Here is an 18,292-nt window from a genome sequence, read left to right as displayed (position 1 = left end):
TTTTATGTGCTTTCTGAAATAAGATCAGCCTCCCTTCCTCAATGAAAAACCTAGATTCATTTTTTCTTCACTTAATGTAGCTTCAGGTTTGGATTTTAAAAATAAATATTTATGTGTGGAAGGGAACCTTTGACTATTTTGCATAGATCTACAATGTCTCTCCAGCCCCTAAATTAACTTAAGCATGGTTAAGCATGCGGAAGTATAGCCAAGCTAGTCCCAGTTGATGTCATTATCAGCTGCTCCTCACTATCTGTGACCACCATGGCTCTGTGTAGCATCCACAACACAACAGTTTAACACTTTCACAAAGGGGAGTAACCTGCTTTAAACACAGGCAAACACAAGTTTTGGGAGCAACCTTTAGTGATGCATCACGTTGGGTAGAGGTGAAAATACCAAGAAGTTTAGAGAAGGCAGCACAAAGCACTACTGTCAGGTGCTATTGTGGTGTTACTTGGGGCATTATGAAGCCCTTTCCATCATGGAAAGTGTGTTTACAGATTCAAGAGAGACCTGTGGAGTTCTAAAGATCCTCCAGGAGAACATAATCTGGGATGCTCTGATCTGCACAGCGCAAATGAAGCAAAAGACTGGGGCACTTAACAATTACCGTTGATGTTCTCATGTGCCAGGGCTGAACTCTGATTTTGTTAGCTAAGCTCTCCCCTGCTCTGTGTTTAGGGTGAACAGGCAAATTACAGACAGAAAAACCCTGCCATTGCCAGCTGGAGCAGTTCCAGCTCCCTCCCACATTTTCTGCTCTGTCCTGCAGGCTGCTTGTTGCTCAGCTGTGCTGATATGGAACTGTGTGGTCCTGCTGTGAACCAAAACGGGAAATCCAACCAGCTAAATTATCTCCTTTCTCTTCAAAGTTAAGTCATATAAATTCTGCAGCTTGGTTAACAGTAAACCAAAACAAAACAAAAACAAAAAACCACACCAAAGCAAACCCCAAAACCACAACACTCAACAAAACCTAAACAAATGAACAAAATCAAACTAGTAGAGAAACTTAGTTAAATTTTGTTCCATAACAATAGGACATAAACAGTGGAAGACATGGTTCCTCGTGCAGAACAGAGAGCATACTGTGAATTCAGACCCCTTTAATGCAAATGCTAATGCTATATTATTTTAAATTATTCCTTCAATTTGTGGTTCTGATTCATCTGAAGTCAGCAAAGGAGTCCTTACTTTCTCCTAATCACATAGGATATGACTCCAATGGACAAATGAAACTATTTGGCTAAAACACTTAACTCCATAGGATCTGCAGTGTCGTTGTAGAAGAACATTCTTACCACCTACTGCCCTTGATTATCTCTGATTCAACGTTCACCTATGTTTGTCCTGAAGACTTAACCTACAGCACAGGCCATGATGCTCCACTTATTTATGCAGCTGATTCAGATATTCTGTGACACTGGGATGACTAGTATCAAAGTCAGTTATTTTTACCTCAGAAAGAGTTGGCTTCACTGCAGGTGTCCTCTGATTATTACCATGCAAACAAAAATATGGAATAGCAAATATCCTGAGTTAGAATAAGCACAGCTGAAATACAGAATTCTGTCAGAGTTCATTCTTCCGTTAAGGATGACATTTTCCACTGCAAGATGCTGCACTCCCTATTTTAAACAATTTTTAAATCTTTAAAAAAGGAGCGCAACAATTTTGTTGCAATGGAAATATCCCTCTATACATTCCATACTCTAAAATCTGAGTCTGTCAAAGAAATGGATGATAGAGAAAAAGATGTTTCATAGCAATGTGTGAAAGCTTCCGAAACTGACAGAAGACTAAAGAGCTGTAGAATGGAACTGCAGAAACTCATTACAGATTTTGCTATTGTTCCAGCAGTTTTTTCCTCAATGTCATGAACAAAGAACATATGGTATGGTGTGGTACGGTATGTAAAGACCATCATGCTCGTAAGTAAAATACATAAGCCTGACCTGACTTGAAATAGTTGCCCTCACCAAATGAGGTTGCATGCTGGTAATACACCTTTGCAAAGAATTTTCCCTCTTCTCGAGGGCTTTTGAAATCGGAGGCTCTTTAAGACCTACTGCTCCAATTTTGCTTTTTAAAGCATGACCGCAGCGTTTACAGGCAAGACCCTTTTTCTCATATTCCTATAACTAATTCAGTCATGCTGTGCAAGTCAAAATAGTTACATAGGTTTATAAAACCTTCTGAATCTCAGCCTGGAGAAACGAAGCATGTGTACTGTACTGAGAGATTCACACCATTTAAAGAGTGTTTTCTTTGTCAGAGATCCTCTCCGTGTTTTAGAGGATGCCATGATGGGACAGCAAGACTTTTTCCGTTTTCAGTGATTTACTCCAGAAAACCAGGAGGAAGAGGGAGCAACACATAATTTGCCCACACGAGGGTGCGTGTGAGCAGTAAGGGTGAGGTGGTCGCCGAAGTTATTTCAGGCAGCAAGACACTCGCTGATAGAGCCCACTGGAATCTGTCCAGGTTTTTCCACTCACTTAACCTAGCATTCGGTGGAAATAAACACCATATTGTATTTCTCTGTATGTATTCTAAACAGCACGGACATAATAACTTCACGTCGAAAAGCAGTCATGTAAAGCACTATGTCAGATGACAAGGATTTTTACCTACAACAGGAAGATGAAAGATCACTTGGATAAAATAATAAAAACAAGAATTAAAAAAATCCAGGACAGCACAAAAGAAACCCCAAAGACCTTACTTTCACATGTGTACTGCTGTATAAAGGAAATGATCCCTTAACATCTAGTATAACAAGACCAACGCAGTGGTAGGGAACTAATCTCCAGAAGATATCCTCCTTGATTTCTCAAGCAAAAAGGAAAGTAGGTCTTGCAAACAGCTCACGAGGCATGAAAATCTAAAAAATCTGTAACAGACAGAGAAAGCCACTCCAGAGCAATAGCATCCTACAAAAATATTAGTTGTTAAAACTCATCAAAGAAAGATGTTTTAAACAGCTTGAAAACTAGGTAGGGTCTATCAGTTTTAAAGCTGCTGGAAGCTGTTTATGCTGTTTTCTTCTGAGCCTGAGCACACTGCTTAAATTTAGAACAAATAAATGAACATTTTAATGTGGGAAAACACTACAAGGTCATCTTGAACTATTTCACAGGCAGAGCATATTTCTAATCCCTTGATGTTTTTACCTGACCTTGGAGATAAGAGAAGAATTTCAAAAGAAGCTAGCAGTAGAGGACTGTTTTTCCAGTTATGAGAAAATGTTAATCCTTCTTGACTGAAACCCTTACAAATCAGGTCAGGAGGCTTAAGCTAAAATATTACAACAATTCCAAGGGGAGGACATCAAAGTCTCTTTCTTGTTTCTTACTAATCAGTAGATAAAGGAAAGCCTTCCATTATTTCAAAATTAGTGGGAGAGTTAATTATTATTAACTTGAAGCCAGGAGATGAGTATTACATTCAAGAGCTACAGCATATGACACTGGTACTGAAACAGTGGTGATTATGTAAGAGGTATATTCTTTAGGTTACATCTTGTTATATTCATTCAGCAGGTATTAGAGACTGGTCTGAAGCCAAGAAAAAGTTTTAAGCAAGATGTACTGTTAAGTGTTTTGGTTTTGCCTCTTTGTTTTAATAGACTAAAACCATCAAACCTGTAGGGAATGAATCATACCAGACTATTTCAGATTAAAAGATTTAAGTACTTTCTATTTTGACAGGGTAAATAAGGAAAGTCCAAGTTGTACAAATTGCTGAAGACTACATCCATGGTGTCTAATCCTGCAAGCACTTAAGTACATCTTTGCTTCCGGTGTTTTCAAACATCTCACAGACACTGGAAGGAGTCACAAAGTTAAGCATATAGCTTTTGAATAACTTGAGTATAGAAACACTTTCAAAATAGGTCAGAACTGGTTCTTTGGAATTGTACTGGTATAAACAGCCATCAGACTTAAAAACATGACGATTGTATCTCCTACTGGTTTTATGAATTCATATGTATGATATTCTTCGGTTACATTCTGAAAAAGCATTAACAGTTTCCATTTCCTATGCAAATCCACCAGGCTATTTCATAACAGTATTGCAGTTCCATCAGGCAAATGGATTGTAAAAATGTGCTGCATAGCAGAATGGGTTTGATTTAAATGTATAGCAAGAAATTTCTGTGAAATCAGAACTGCATTAACAAAGCTGGTACTTGGCCACAATTGACTTTGTTCTGGTTGCTGCACCCTGTATCCACTGGAAGGCTGTTTAGTAATGAAAAGAGGTGGAGTACAACTTATCTTGCTGCTGTCCCCTGGATCCTCTGGTACAGGTACAGGATATACAGCCCGATCTCAGGTTCATGCTGCAGATCTTTTCTGTCATTCATACTTGCTATAAAAGGTGAATCTTACAAGTATAGTGCTGCAGCAAAGTGCTCTGATACTTGGACAATTGGACACAGAGTTCCAGTTTCCCACTTTACCTCATGTGTTCCATGGCTTCCACACAAAAGCACAGCTGTCAGCGAAGTCAGAGAAAGCACAAGTGAGGGAGCAAAACGGTGAGGAAAGGCTACCTTTTCTCTTCAAAACAGTCCACCAACATTTTAAAATTAGAGTCTATTTAAAAAAACCCCTCCTTTGTTGACATCTTCGAATGAACTGTCAGTATAATGCTATCAAGGCTGCTGCATCCTTGGCCTTCAGGCAGGTATGCAGGGAGGAGGGTACAATGCTTTCCTCCCTCATTCCTTGGCAGAAGCATTTAAGACTATCCGACCCCTGTGTGAAAAGAAAGGCAAGTTGTAATGGACTCTTACTATGCATCCTTATCATGGGCAGCAAATATGTATTTGATTCATTAAAGGTTCTGTGTGTAGTTTTCTCTTTGATAACTCCAAAACCAAAGTTTCTCATTTCTTAGGAACCCACAACAAAAATTCAACAATGTACATTTCACAGCAGTAGTGAAGGTAACTATCAGAGTACAGAATTAACTAGCAATTATATGGGGCTAATATAGCCAAAGTATGGGTAAGAACCACAATTAGAACATGTATTATGAAGCACAAAGGTTTCAAAAGAAGACTATGATTACTTAAGATAAAGTCAAATTAAAAGGCAGAACTGAAGAAAAACTATACATCACCCACTGTTTCTCTTTGCTAGCAGGTGGTTTGTTTTTGTAGTGATGCTGTGCAAGTTACAAGCTATAAGCAGGAATACAGAAAGCAAAATCCTGTATGTGCAGAATTTCCAGCGTCAAAACCAAAGATACCTACCTAATTACTGCCTTAAAGCTTTAGCTCACCCCCTTAAGAAAACTAATTCAGATTTTACAGTTAGGAGACAGTTTTAGTCATGGGCTAGAAAAGAAGGAGCAATGCAAATAATCCATAAAACGTCATGTACAATAAATATTGCTGGATTCACCAATTGCTTTCAAAGCTATCCAACTTTCAATAACGCTACTATGTATGGTGTTTTCTGACTGTATTCAGTATTTGTCTCACTAATGTATGTTAGTCTGTTCTTGAGAGTTGACTGAGAATTACATTCTGCTTTCACTCACTATAGCCCTGAAATGAAACTAGAGGTAACATTATATGAAGAGTCAGAAAATAAGCTAATGCTTCAGCTAAGAGCTGAGCTATAGCGCAGAGAAATGTAGCTCATGCCCAGCTAGCCCTTCTGTCAGCAGACATCTTTGGCCCCAAAGCAGAAGATGAAAATATAGTATCTTTGCCATCCATGATAGAATGTGCCATTTCATCTTCATTTTTTACTCCTATAGGGTTCATTCAACCTTGATAAGCACAGTAATGGATATGTGTGTGGATGAATTAGTGTATTTCCACTTGGCTAAAAGGTGAGGGTGAGAAAAGGTCCTTCAGAGGTTAATGAGGTTTCAGTGCAGGAAAAGGTTAATAAATGCTGAGTGGTTTGCAGTTCGCTAGGGACTTCTAACGTGCAGCAAAGACATTTTGCAGGCTGCTATTCTTTGAGCAATTACTACCACAAAGCATGTTCCTAAAAGCCAATGGAAAGACTTTTTAAAAACTAAAAAACAGGAAAATGGGCCATGCTGTTGTCTGCCAGGACACTGGGCTTCTGGGGAAAAAAATATTGATGGTACTAAGAGCAATTTAGTGCCACACAGAGCATGCATGGAATCAAACCATTACTCTGTCACACTTGAAAAAAACCAAAACAAAACACACAACAAACAAAAAAAACCCCAAACACAGATAATCTCATTGCTGTGTTACAGAAAAGGAGAGAGCCCCTAAAGGGGCCCTTTAAGAGGCCTCTTGAGAGGAGAGCTGCTTTTCCAGTCCCTCAAAGTATGGGGTCACCATCCATGACTGACTGGATGTCTCATCTGTAGCAGATTTGTTACTGCAGGTGTTCACAAAACACAGCAATGGGGTTGAGGGGTCTCCCATTATCAGTCCATTTCATCTGATTTGAAAACAGAGGCCTCCCGACTCAAGCCATTGCCCTCTCATCAACCTTGCTCTTAGTGCAGGAAGAACTCTCTCCCTTTGTGGCCACATCCTCATGGGTTTGTGGCTGGAGACATGGGCTCCTCCACTTGTTCAGATAGCAGCAGCGTCTAGGATCTCTGCCATGAACACCCTAACCGAGAAAGCAAGAAAGGCAACGAATTACCTTATGGGGCAACGGAGAGCAAAGAACAGGCACTGCTACCAGAGCTGTACAAAGGGGTTGTTTCCACTGAAATACCAAAAAAGGTTGTGAGACTTTATATCAAGACAAACTGCACGCATTCTGCTGAGGGCCTTTCTTGTGTCTCCTCATACTTGTGCAGATTTACACTGGTAATACCAGACTCACTGTACAAATAGTACAATGCAGGTTCTTTCTTCCATTTCCCTCAGGATGCTGCTGCAAAGTCTTTCATTCTGCATGTCTTGATTGAGCTGATACATTTTTCAAAGCCTTATCACTCCAGCATACAACAGCAAGGATCCGGTAACCAGTACATTAATGTAGTTTCAGTGTTGCTTACACTGCTTCAAGTGGAACACAGCAAAAGGAAAGCTCTTCTTTGCTAGCTACCAAACCATTCAGCCATATTCAAGCCCAGTCCTGGAAGCTGTTGAGAATCCCTCATTAAAAGTGAAACTCACCACAAACTTCAACAACCCGTCAAACACAGTGAGAAAAAAAGTAAACTTTGGCTTGGTGCTGTGTATGCTTTATATACAGATATATGCATGTTAATCTTAGTTTTCCAAATTATGAGAATGAGAATAAAACAGGTACAAACAAAGCCTGCACGACCAGTAAACTAGTCAATCTTTAACATAATTCTTATTTTTTTCAAATGGTAGCACTCCTGCAGATTCTGAATATCAGATCTTTCTAAGTAGTCCTATTGTTGTGTAAATCAATTGGTGACTCCATTAGTAACCGCATTCAACAAAGTCCAGGTAAGTATAGGATTTATCCTGACATTTGTCACTGAAATAACTTGCCTGATTTCATTCTGAGCATGCAAAGCTGAAGCAAATAAAGCTACATCATCTTAGCATGGTAAGGGATCTGGCGGAGAAGTGGCAGCAGTGGCTGTACCAGTTCCAGTTTTTCCTAGAAGCGAGTGAGAGCAAGCAAGTGCAAAGGAAAGCACCCACCCACACACACATGGAGACACGCTGCTGTGTGTGAAGTGCCCACAGCCACTAATGGACCATGCAGCTCTTTGCAAAAGCTGAACAATGGCTCACCAGAATTGGGGGTTTCCAAACTAAGAGATGCGTCTTGTTAGTAGTAGACAAACTTCTCCAAAGCGACAGGCAAAACACTGCTTGGTCGGCCAAATGTTTCCTGCTGCTACACATGCACCTGGCTGTCGCCACTTCCAGCCACAGCTCCAGAGAAAACTCAGGCTGGGAACGCTTCCACCAGGCGAGGCCAACAGCTTCAGCCTTTGATGCATGCAGGAATCTCTCTGAGGAAAGGCAGGTTTCATTTACAAGAAACTGCCTGAGAGGTCAGCTTACAGAACAGTTATTTTATAGATGAAAGGGAAAAAAAGGGAAATGTGCCAGCAATCAGAATTACTATCTTCTGAGTTATATGGTGTTCTAGTAAACAGGGCAAAGAAAAATTGTGAGAACAGGTCTAAGCTGACTGCAGTGGTTATCTGAACATCATTAAAAAACAAAACAAACAAACAAAACCCCCCAACAAAACAAAAAACTACAAACAAACCAGAACAAAATAAAAATCAAAACAACCAACAAACAAATCATCATCAACAACAAAAACCACAAAACCAAACCAAACCCCCAAAACAAAGGCAAAAAAACCAACCAAACAAACCACAAAATAAAGCTTTCCAGAACAAGAGTATAAGCCAAGCAAGTTGAAAGAAGATCCGATTAGAAATTCAGGAGATGAAAAATTCAAGAGAAATTAAGAAACCTTGTTTGTTAGAATAAACATTAAAGATAGCTCTAGAACAATGATATAATATCAAGTACCAGCAGGACTGTGTCAAGTATCAAACAGAATAATTTTTGGAAAACGAAGTAAGTTAATAAAAAGCCACTACGAAACACAGCAAATGATGCTCATGGTTGGAGCAATGAATTAAGTCTGAATATTCCTTATAGAGAAATATGTATTGGAGGATGAGAAACAAATTTAAAAGACAAGCATTATCAGATGCACAAGATCAGAACTGAGCAGGGCAACTTTACACAAATATTAGTAATTACTCTCATTAAAATAAACCCAAAACCTTACACATAAAGACGCTACAAAACTGATGCTTTGAAATACTAGCAGGGGTTCTCTGCACATGCTTGGGTGGAAAAAAATTGGCCTGGAGACAGAGGTAATAAAGTGGGTGTTAAAACTAATCTAAAACAAGGAAAAAACCTCAGGTTCACACCTAAACGTTTCAGAACACCCTGGATCCACACGGGCAAACACACTGATGGTCACTTTGCTTAGTTTTCCTAGATACATTGTTCCTTTCACTTTAAGGAGGAAAACAACACCCATTACAGTAACCTCAATCTTCTTTTTAGTGCAGCATCCTTTCTTCCAGCTCACTGGAAGCCGAATTCCTTTCTTCTAAGCAGCAGAATTCAATTCTCCTCACCCAGCCAGAGATACTAAAAACTGTCAAAGCAATCAAATGGTTTGGCTTCTTTCTTTTTGTAACCCTGCCTTTCCCTTCTCCTCAGTTGATTGACACAGGGTGCTTGCAGAATCACAGAATGGTTGGGGTTGGAAGGGACCTCTGGAGATCATCTAGTCCAACCCACCTGCTAAGGCAGGTTCACCAGAGCAGATCACACAGGAATGTGTCCAGGTGGGTCTGAATGTCTCCAGAGAAGGAGACTCCACAACCTCTCTGGGCAGCCTGTTCCAGGGCTCTGGCACCCTCACAGTAAAGAAGTTTTTCCTCATATTCGGATGGAACCTCCTGTGCTTCAGTCTGTGCCCATTGACCCTCATCCTATCGTTGGGGGCACCACTGAAAAGAGTCTGGTCCCATCCTCTTGACACCCACCCTGGAGATATTTATAAACATTGATGAGATCCCCTCTCAGCTTCTCTTCTCCAGGCTGAACAGACCTCTTCTACAATTTTCTGCAAGCAAACACGTTCTCTTCAGAAGCAGCTAACTTCTTGGGGTTTTTTTGGCAGCTTGCACTTTATGATAGAGAACAGGAGTCATAGGTCTTTACCGCTAGTCTCATGCCACCAACTCTTCAGCATTTTGCTGTGAAATCACAGTGAGAAGGCAAAGCAGCTGAAATGGGACCAGCAATTTGACAACTACCTCTGGTGTCTCCCACCAGTGTCGGAATCCGTGGGGTCTGCAGGCAGACTCCCAGATCTGCCTTAGGCCTTCTCCTGGATTACTGACCTGGGGCTGGGCAGGAAGCTTCCCATAAACAAATACACCAAGAGTGAACCTGTACCCCATCCTCTGCTTTATTATTTTTACAACTGCAGCTAAGAAGTGACTGGTACTTTTTATAAAATATGCTGTGGTACTCTTTATAAAACCAATGCAGGCCTCTGCTGACACAACTAAAAGGAGGCCTCCTCTCCTGTTTGCAAGCAAGACATGTGAAAGATAATCCTTTTTTCAGTCTCAGCTAGTTTCATATACTGGCAAAAGGATTTTTTTTTTTTGCCAGTATAGCTATGTTTAACTGAGCTATAGTCAGCTATGGGGGTAAGCAATCTTTCCAGGCTCCTTCTTAATCTACATCACTCATGTCAGAAAAACTTTTTCAGTGTTGATCCCATGCAAATAACAGGCAGTCTCATTATGGGGCTATTTCTATTTCAACTGCATTTCCTTGTTGAAGCAGTGGTGAAGACTGTGTGTTGCACTCAGTTTGTGGACTCTGCATCCTTTACCATATGTATGTATCATACAGAAAACAAAGGAAAAAAGGTAAAAGCAGTAGCTATCCTATAATCTTTCATAGTTCCGTGTCTCAGAATAAGTTGATAAATGAAGAATACAGATTGTAGCAGCACACCTAAACGCGGAGGCTAGAAAAATGTGTGACTAAGCCAAGTGTCCAAGTGTAATTTCTTATTTCTGTTTGATATCTCGCTGATGGAGATCTTAGAATTTTTGTTTTTAAGAAAGTCAACAAGCCCATAGCAAACCAAAACAAAAAGCTGTAAAGAATCCATTACACTTCTCAAAGTGAAGCTTTTTAATAAGTCTGTAATAAATTACCAGTGAATACAACTACCATAAAAGCTAAGCTGAGAAAAGAAGCAAAATCTCAGTACACAATGTATTAATGAAGGTGCAACCTCCCCTTTTTACATTCATTTACACAAGCATATAAAGAACTGCAGGGCCAATGTAAACATGACGATTAATTAAAAAGTCTCCTGCTACATTCTTCCTTCATCTGATATGCCGAGGCTGACGCCAGACAGGGCCGGATCACATGTGGCAAGCACAAAACTTGCTGTTCCCATTTCCAAATGACTTTAAAAATAAGGCACTCTTCTACCAAAAATTGTTCTTGACAACTTTGGATCACGCAGGCTCTTAATCAGTGTAACTTTTTAAATGCAGCCTGAAGCATGATATTACAGGTGGCAGTTTATGCAGAACACATTGCATGTTCTTTAAACACCTTGTGATTAATCCTAATGTGGCCCTCCTTGCCAATTTCTTCAGAAAGTTCCATTTAGCAGGTATTGTCTTAAGTATAGATATTGACAATAGGATGGGCAAGCTGATTCTGCCCTCTACTCCCACCTGGAGTCCTGTGTCCAGCTCTGGAGCCCTCAGCACAGGACAGACATGGACCTGTTGGAGAGGGGCCAGAGGAGCCACCAAGGTGATCAGAGGTCTGGGACAGCTCTGTTGTGAGGACAGGCTGAGAGAGTTGGGGTTGTTCAGCCTGGAGAAGAGAAGGCTCCAGGGAGACCTTATTGCGGCCTTTCAGTGCTTAAAAGGGGCCTGTAAGAAAGATGGGGACAGGCATTTAGCAGGGAGTGTTGTGACAGGACAAGGGGTGATGTTTTTAAACTAAAGGAGGGGAGATTCAGGCTGGACATGAGGAAGAAATTTTTGACACTGAGGGTGGTGAAACACTGGCCCAGGTTGCCCAGAGAGGTGGGAGATGGAGATGCCTCATCCCTGGAGACATCCCAGGCCAGGCTGGACGGGGCTCTGAGCAACCTGATCTGGGTGAAGATGTCCCTGCTCATGGCAGGGGTTGGACTAGATGAGCTTTGAAAGTCCATTAAAACCCAAACTATTCTATGATTCTATGATCCAGACAGGATGAAAAACAGCACAGAAAAAGAGGCTCAATCTCAGCATTTGTCATGATGTCAGCATTGGGGTGATGCAGGGACATGATATAACCATGCAGTTCTTGATTAAGGATGTATCAGAAAAGCCATTTCAAAGCAGGTACAAATGGGTAACTCCATTTCAGTGAGACTAAGCAAAGCTGGCATGCAAGACACCTATGAGGTGAAGAGGATGCTGTCAGGTTTCAGATCCTGTTCAGCTGTGTGACCTTGGACAATTATTTCTATGTACATTACCCTATTTTATCTATCTATATATCTATATATCTTCAGGGCGGACCCTTTCCCCACTGGTTTTAGAAAAGGTATCTGTGAAAATGGGCCATATTTCTAGCAAAGGGTAAGAAGATTCTACAGGAGTAATGATCACCTATCACATTAGCTTTAACATGTCCAGGAGAAGGACCTAAATCTTGGAAAAGAGTGAATGTTCAGTGTTAAAGTTTGAGAAATAGTGTTTCTTTGTAAAAGGGAAGTTTAAACAAAAAATCAAGGTACCGTATTTTACAAACCCAAGTTTTCCAAAGCTTGAGGAGGCTTGCAGCTTCAAATAACATGTATAGCCAAGGAAATACGCTTAATAATAAATAACAGCCAGCAAGGCTACCACCGCTTTCTTGTTCCTGCTGCTCCACACAACTGATTGCAGAAATAATCCACAGCAGGGTATGCATTAGGCAGTTATTGGTGCCCACATCCAGTGCACTGTACCGCTAGGGAGCATGCTAGGTGTTTGAATATGTCTCCTACCACCTGAGACATACTTCAGGAACCTAAAAGTGTGCAGCCTCCAGTGTTTTGCTGTAACCAGGATAAGGCTCTTCCATTCCAGAACCTTCTTCAACATTTTTCTTGCAATTCTGACATCTAGAAAGAAGAGAGTGTCCTGCAGCATATCTGTCCATGGTATACTGTTTTGCAGGGCTTGAAAGGTGGAATACCTTTTACTTCAGTAGCTGAAATACACTGCAGACCCTTACAAAATTAGTATTTTGCAAGCTTGGGTTGTATTTTAACATGTCAAGGTTTAGTAAGGCTCCTCTCTCAGTTGCATTGATACCCTCAACAACTTCTGTCTCCAAATGTTCCTAATTCTACGTTTAGAATGAGCCCAGCCTAGGCTTTGAACATACAGAGAGGTCTGTCATCCAAATAAAACCTCAGTTTCTCTCTACTCTCATTATGTCCATGTTATAAAGAAATTTGGCTTTATCTTGAAAGGAGAGGAAGAGAGAGGGCTGAAGGGCAGCTGAGAAGGACAAACTGCCTCTTCCATCCTTCATATAGGAATACGTATGTCCAACTATGCCTTTAATGTCATGCTGGAGGATCAATGCAGAGCACCACTGCCAAAAGCAGCAGCACATTTTATGTCCTATCACTTTTCATTCAGATAACTGAGCTCCAGGAGTTTTATTCACAGCATTCTTACAATCTCTATGAAGGAACTCCAACACTGTAACAGTGTTGGAAACACCCTGAACAATTTCTTTGTACACATCTCTGGCAAAGGCAGACATGCCTATCTGGGGTGCTCTGCCTCAAGGCACCATTGAGACTGGTCCAGTTCCCTTCTGGAAACTTGTCAAGAGTTAAACCAGTATGAGTAACAATTTGTGATGGCACACTCCTGGTTTTGTTCCCACTTAAGGTTGTATCAGCAGGAATTAACAAGGTTGCCTACTACACATAAGGTCTGACTTTGCTCAGAAGTCTTCTGGGGGGAGGTGAAACTATTGTGACACTCCCATCTTGAAATGAGTCCGTTTTGTAGGTAAAGAAACAGAACGGCTACATGTCCTGCTCATGCAACATGTGCTGGAGGTCTCACCAAGTTCTGTAACACTGCTTGAATATATGGAAAACGGGATTTGGCGTGGCTTGAAAATATTAACTTTTTAAACTGGTGTGGTGGTGGTGGTGGTGTTTTTTGTGAGCGTGCATGCACATCACTCTTGAAGGGTTGTCAATAAGTGGGTGGGTAGCAAGAAATAAGTGACTTTGCTGGAACAGTGAATCTCCTCTATGCTTGCAGGATTTGCTCCGACCGTATCTATGACTACTCTTTCATTAATAAAGCTCCTGCTTCTGAATATGTGAACGTATCGGATAGAAACTTTAGAATACTCACAAATATGATCTAAGTGAATGACAGAAGTAAGGATTCTCTCTCAAAAAAAAGTAAATTACTACTTAATAGTCTTCAAAACAGTATTTCTGTTACAAAAGCTTTTAATAGTTTCTTTTGTATTATGACCTTTGTCTGCAGTTTTTCAACAGGCATTTTCTCTTACATTTTTACCTTGAAAAATGGCACTTCTGTGTAGATTTAGAATTATTAGAACAGTCACTAATTGGTTTTTCTTTTTCCCTAATGTGGTTAGATTCAGACAAATTATTATCCTGTGCAACAACTGGAATGGTGAAATTTGTAGATGCGTTTCCATGCAACTTGTGAAGGCACTTTTGCAGGGTATGCCTGAGGGTACTTGCACTGTGAGTAAAATGTACAAAATGCTTCAAAAAATTATTAGTAGTAGCATCCATAGCCTAATTCCTTTCCGTTTATGATTTCAGCACATACTTTTCATTTCTGTTTAACAGCAATGAGCATGTCTAATAAATCACAGAAGCACTGTTCTTTTTGACAGCAAAGAACCAAAGACATAAGTAACCAGCTGAAATAATACTGTATGGCTGCCAGGTATACCCTCCTCAACATAATAAAGTAGACCATTCGTCCCTGTCTCTCCTGTCTCTCTTAGTTTACAAATTCGGTTTAACCTTTCCCACCCCTACCCCTCAACACACCAAGCATTCCTCGGCCACTTATGCAACAATAATACAAGAAGAACTTACAGTTATTTAACCTGGTTCTGACACAATGCCCCTCAAAGCCTTCTCAAAAAGAGGGAAATTCATCACTGCAAAAACCGACCATCTCTTATATTAGACAAGTTCTGAAAACGGAGTTTGAAACCAGAAGCACGTATGTAAACATACTTGAGGATCTGGTCCAGTGTCCCCAGCTCAAAATAACTCTTTGACCCCGTATCTCATAGAGCCTGAATTAAATCCTTGGGTCTCCGTGCAAAAGTCTTGCAGAATTAAGCTCTAGTGGTTAAAGCATTATCCTTACAAGAAGTCAGACTAAAAGACTGCCATCCAGTGCATTATACAAATTCAAACTCTATCTATAGATACACAGTAAGCCACTGTTTTATACTACATATTTTCTTCCTTCAACCTGTAAAGGGCTCTTGGTATTCCACTATATATTATCACTGAAGTGAGCTACAGATCATCATCCTAATCTGAAGCCTTCATACTATGGTCAAATGATATCTGTGTTTGAAAACAATGGGGAACACATACTCACCAGATGTTTCTACTCTGAAGAAAGAACACCAAGAAATGCTACAAGAAACAGGGAAAGAAGGGAATGCTTACTGCGATTACTTCATGAAGTTTCTCAGTCTTCATGCGGTTCTCTGGAAGAAGCACAAATATAAGTCTTTGAGTATAATGGCAGATTGTTTCACTAGCCTATCTTATGAGTAGTTGCTATACAGTGATAAGACACATAGGAGTAGTTAAAGCTGCACCAGAGAATGTTCAGACTGGATGTTAGGAAGCATTTATTTACTGAGAGGGTGGTCAAACACTGGAACAGGCTTCCTAGAGAGGTGGTCGATGCCGCAAGCCTGTCAGAAGCATTTGAACAATGCCCTTAATAATTTGCTTTAAGTTTTGGTCAGCCCTGAAGTGGTCAGGCAGTTGGGCTAGATGATTGTTGTATGTACCTTCCAGTTGAAATGTTCTGTTCTATTCTATTCTATTCTATTCTATTCTATTCTATTCTATTCTATTCTATTCTATTCTATTCTATTCTATTCTATTCATCTGCTTGTCTAGAATATACTAAAGGCTGAGTCTCACTGGTCCAGCTGCCGAGCAAACACAGAGTACATTATTAACTCTGCCCTGAAGAATCCCAACAACAAGGCAAGCAAGAGGGTGGGTGCATGAAAGAGCAGAGCAACAATGCAATCATTAACAACAGGGCTGCTAAATGGTAACTGTTTCACGGATTATGATTTTGACAAATGGTGATCACCTTTTGCTAGTATTCTCAGAGATACCTAACTTCCCCTAATGAGCACCTTCTCCCGCCTTTGTTGACGCACAATAAAACACAGACTTGATTTGTCATTCCTCAAAACTATGAGGGAAAAAAAGAGTGATTAAGGAGGAAAAAAGAGAGTGGAAAAGCATTCTCCTAAAAGCTGTGCCAAATCTGTACTGGACAGTTCTGATTCTCCACACTCACTTCATCCTCTGCCAAATTGTCACATTCTCTTTAACTCTACTAGGTCAAGTATTTGTAAGACTGGGCTTAATCTGAGCTGGCAGAAGCAATCTTCTTAAACAAAACTGGAGGGCACCTTTTTCATATTATTTTCTAGTTGCACCTAGAAGGCAAAAGAACTCTACTTCTCACGTTTATTTTGTAATTTTCTTGTTCAACTGACAGTTACTTGAAAAAAAGAACTATGAATGGAAATACATCTTAATGTAGGCAGATGTAGCTTGGTGAATTAGCCAGGAATGTGGATGGTTTGCTGAGCAGATGGGACAGGGCCTAGGCTCAACTCTAGGGTACACACTGTTTCCAGCAGCAACTAAAAGCATAAGGCTGAGGCATAAGACTGAGCACAAAATTACCAGTTGCGGTCTCAGTGCTTCAGCACTTTTCTAGGCATTTAGATCTACAGAAGTGCAAGTAGAAAGGTGGGTTTTCATGAGAGCAATCTCAGAAACACCCCATGCCATCTCGGAGCCATTCGTGGCCATACATCATCAAGATCCATGAGTGTCAGTGACAAATCTGCAACTCTGTGAACTCTTTGGTTCCAAGTAATTCCAAAAAGTTGTGGAATATAGTTGTTAACTGTAGTCAAGCAATATACAGATATTGCATTAACAAGCAACACTGTGAAGTTTTAAATGATCCTTATTTCAGATGTCCAGAAATCAAACATATAGCAGATGTTTCCCTGGCTAAGACTCCTCAGCCAGTAATGTGTACGTTGGTACATTTAGTTACACATGAAGTTCATGTGAGATAGTGTTTCTGCAACTGTTGTGAAACAAATCCTGTGGAGCCGGGAATAGTAATTTGCAAAGTATAATGTGGGAGTGAACTCTAAAATCACACTGGAGCATCCTAAAGGACAACAAATGAATGAAAAATGTGTAAAAGAAAGAAGTCATAAACATGATGCTATGCAAGATTAATCAAAGTCTGTAAGGTGACAACACAGATATAAAATAATCTTGTACTAAGAAAAGTGAAATTGGTGGTTACTTACCAAAAATAGATTCTTTAAATATTTGGAAAGAAAAAAAGGAACATTAGTTAGTATGCCAGAACTGTAAAATAAAGATGTGTTTCAACTTACTGGAGAGATGTACTGATGGGAAATTGGGTCCATTGATGAAACTTGCTATCATAAACTCAACTATAACACTGGAAGAATGTCAAGGAAATTTTCTGTGGAGAAAAAGGTTGTTGTGTGATGATGATATTCCACTAGGGCAGTTATCAGCTAACTGGCCAGCTTGGAAGTTCTGCTGTTTCCCTGGCATTTTCAAATATGCAATAAATAAATCAATGAATAAATAAATAAATGAAGTTTACCAATATAGTGTACTGTTATGTCAAGCTGTAACAGAAGGGATCCTAGGGGTGCTAACAAATCTATTATATACGTGTTATGTCAAGTAGTAACAGGAAGGGACCTGAAGGAGGTCATAAATCTATAACACCCATACCATGCTGCTGCCACACTGAAGTACAAGGCTTCTCTATGGAAAAGATATGATCATTTTTCCATTACTAGGCACAGCAGCGGCCCAGTTGAAGAAAATTGAGAAAACTTAGATGTCATGACTTTGAGAAAAAGAGTACTCAGAAAGGGCAGCTCCCTGAACTTTGAATGACAAGTCTTCATACAATTTGTTTGTAACTTTATTGAACTGAATAGAAGCTGTACCAGAAAGCCAGGTCACAGAATGTCAAGATGCAGGTACAACAAATTATCCTCTGTCCTGAAAAGTGGATTGTTAAAATGGGCAAGATAGGAAAAACAGCAACAAAAAAAACCCAACATGTTTCTCTTCAGTCAACAACCAAATCAACTGAGAATCCCTAGGCCACGTGATCTCCAACATTCAGAGTTTCATTAGTATTACCAGAATTATTAAACCATCAAGATATTCTTGTTAGTTACATCATGACAGTAAATACTGTTCAAATACAAAGCAAATCACAAAGTCAAACCACTTCCATCTGGGGAAAAAATGGACTACATGGGTCAGAGTGTTTTGGTGTTATACAGAGGGCATGGGCAGATATTTTTGAGTCAAAGATGCTCCCATGACTCTATATCCCACTAGGAAAA

Source organism: Caloenas nicobarica, chromosome Z (assembly GCF_036013445.1).
Source record: "Caloenas nicobarica isolate bCalNic1 chromosome Z, bCalNic1.hap1, whole genome shotgun sequence".
Lineage (NCBI taxonomy): Eukaryota > Metazoa > Chordata > Aves > Columbiformes > Columbidae > Caloenas > Caloenas nicobarica.
The sequence above is the reverse complement of the archived record's forward strand: the minus strand, read 5'-3'. Positions refer to the sequence as shown.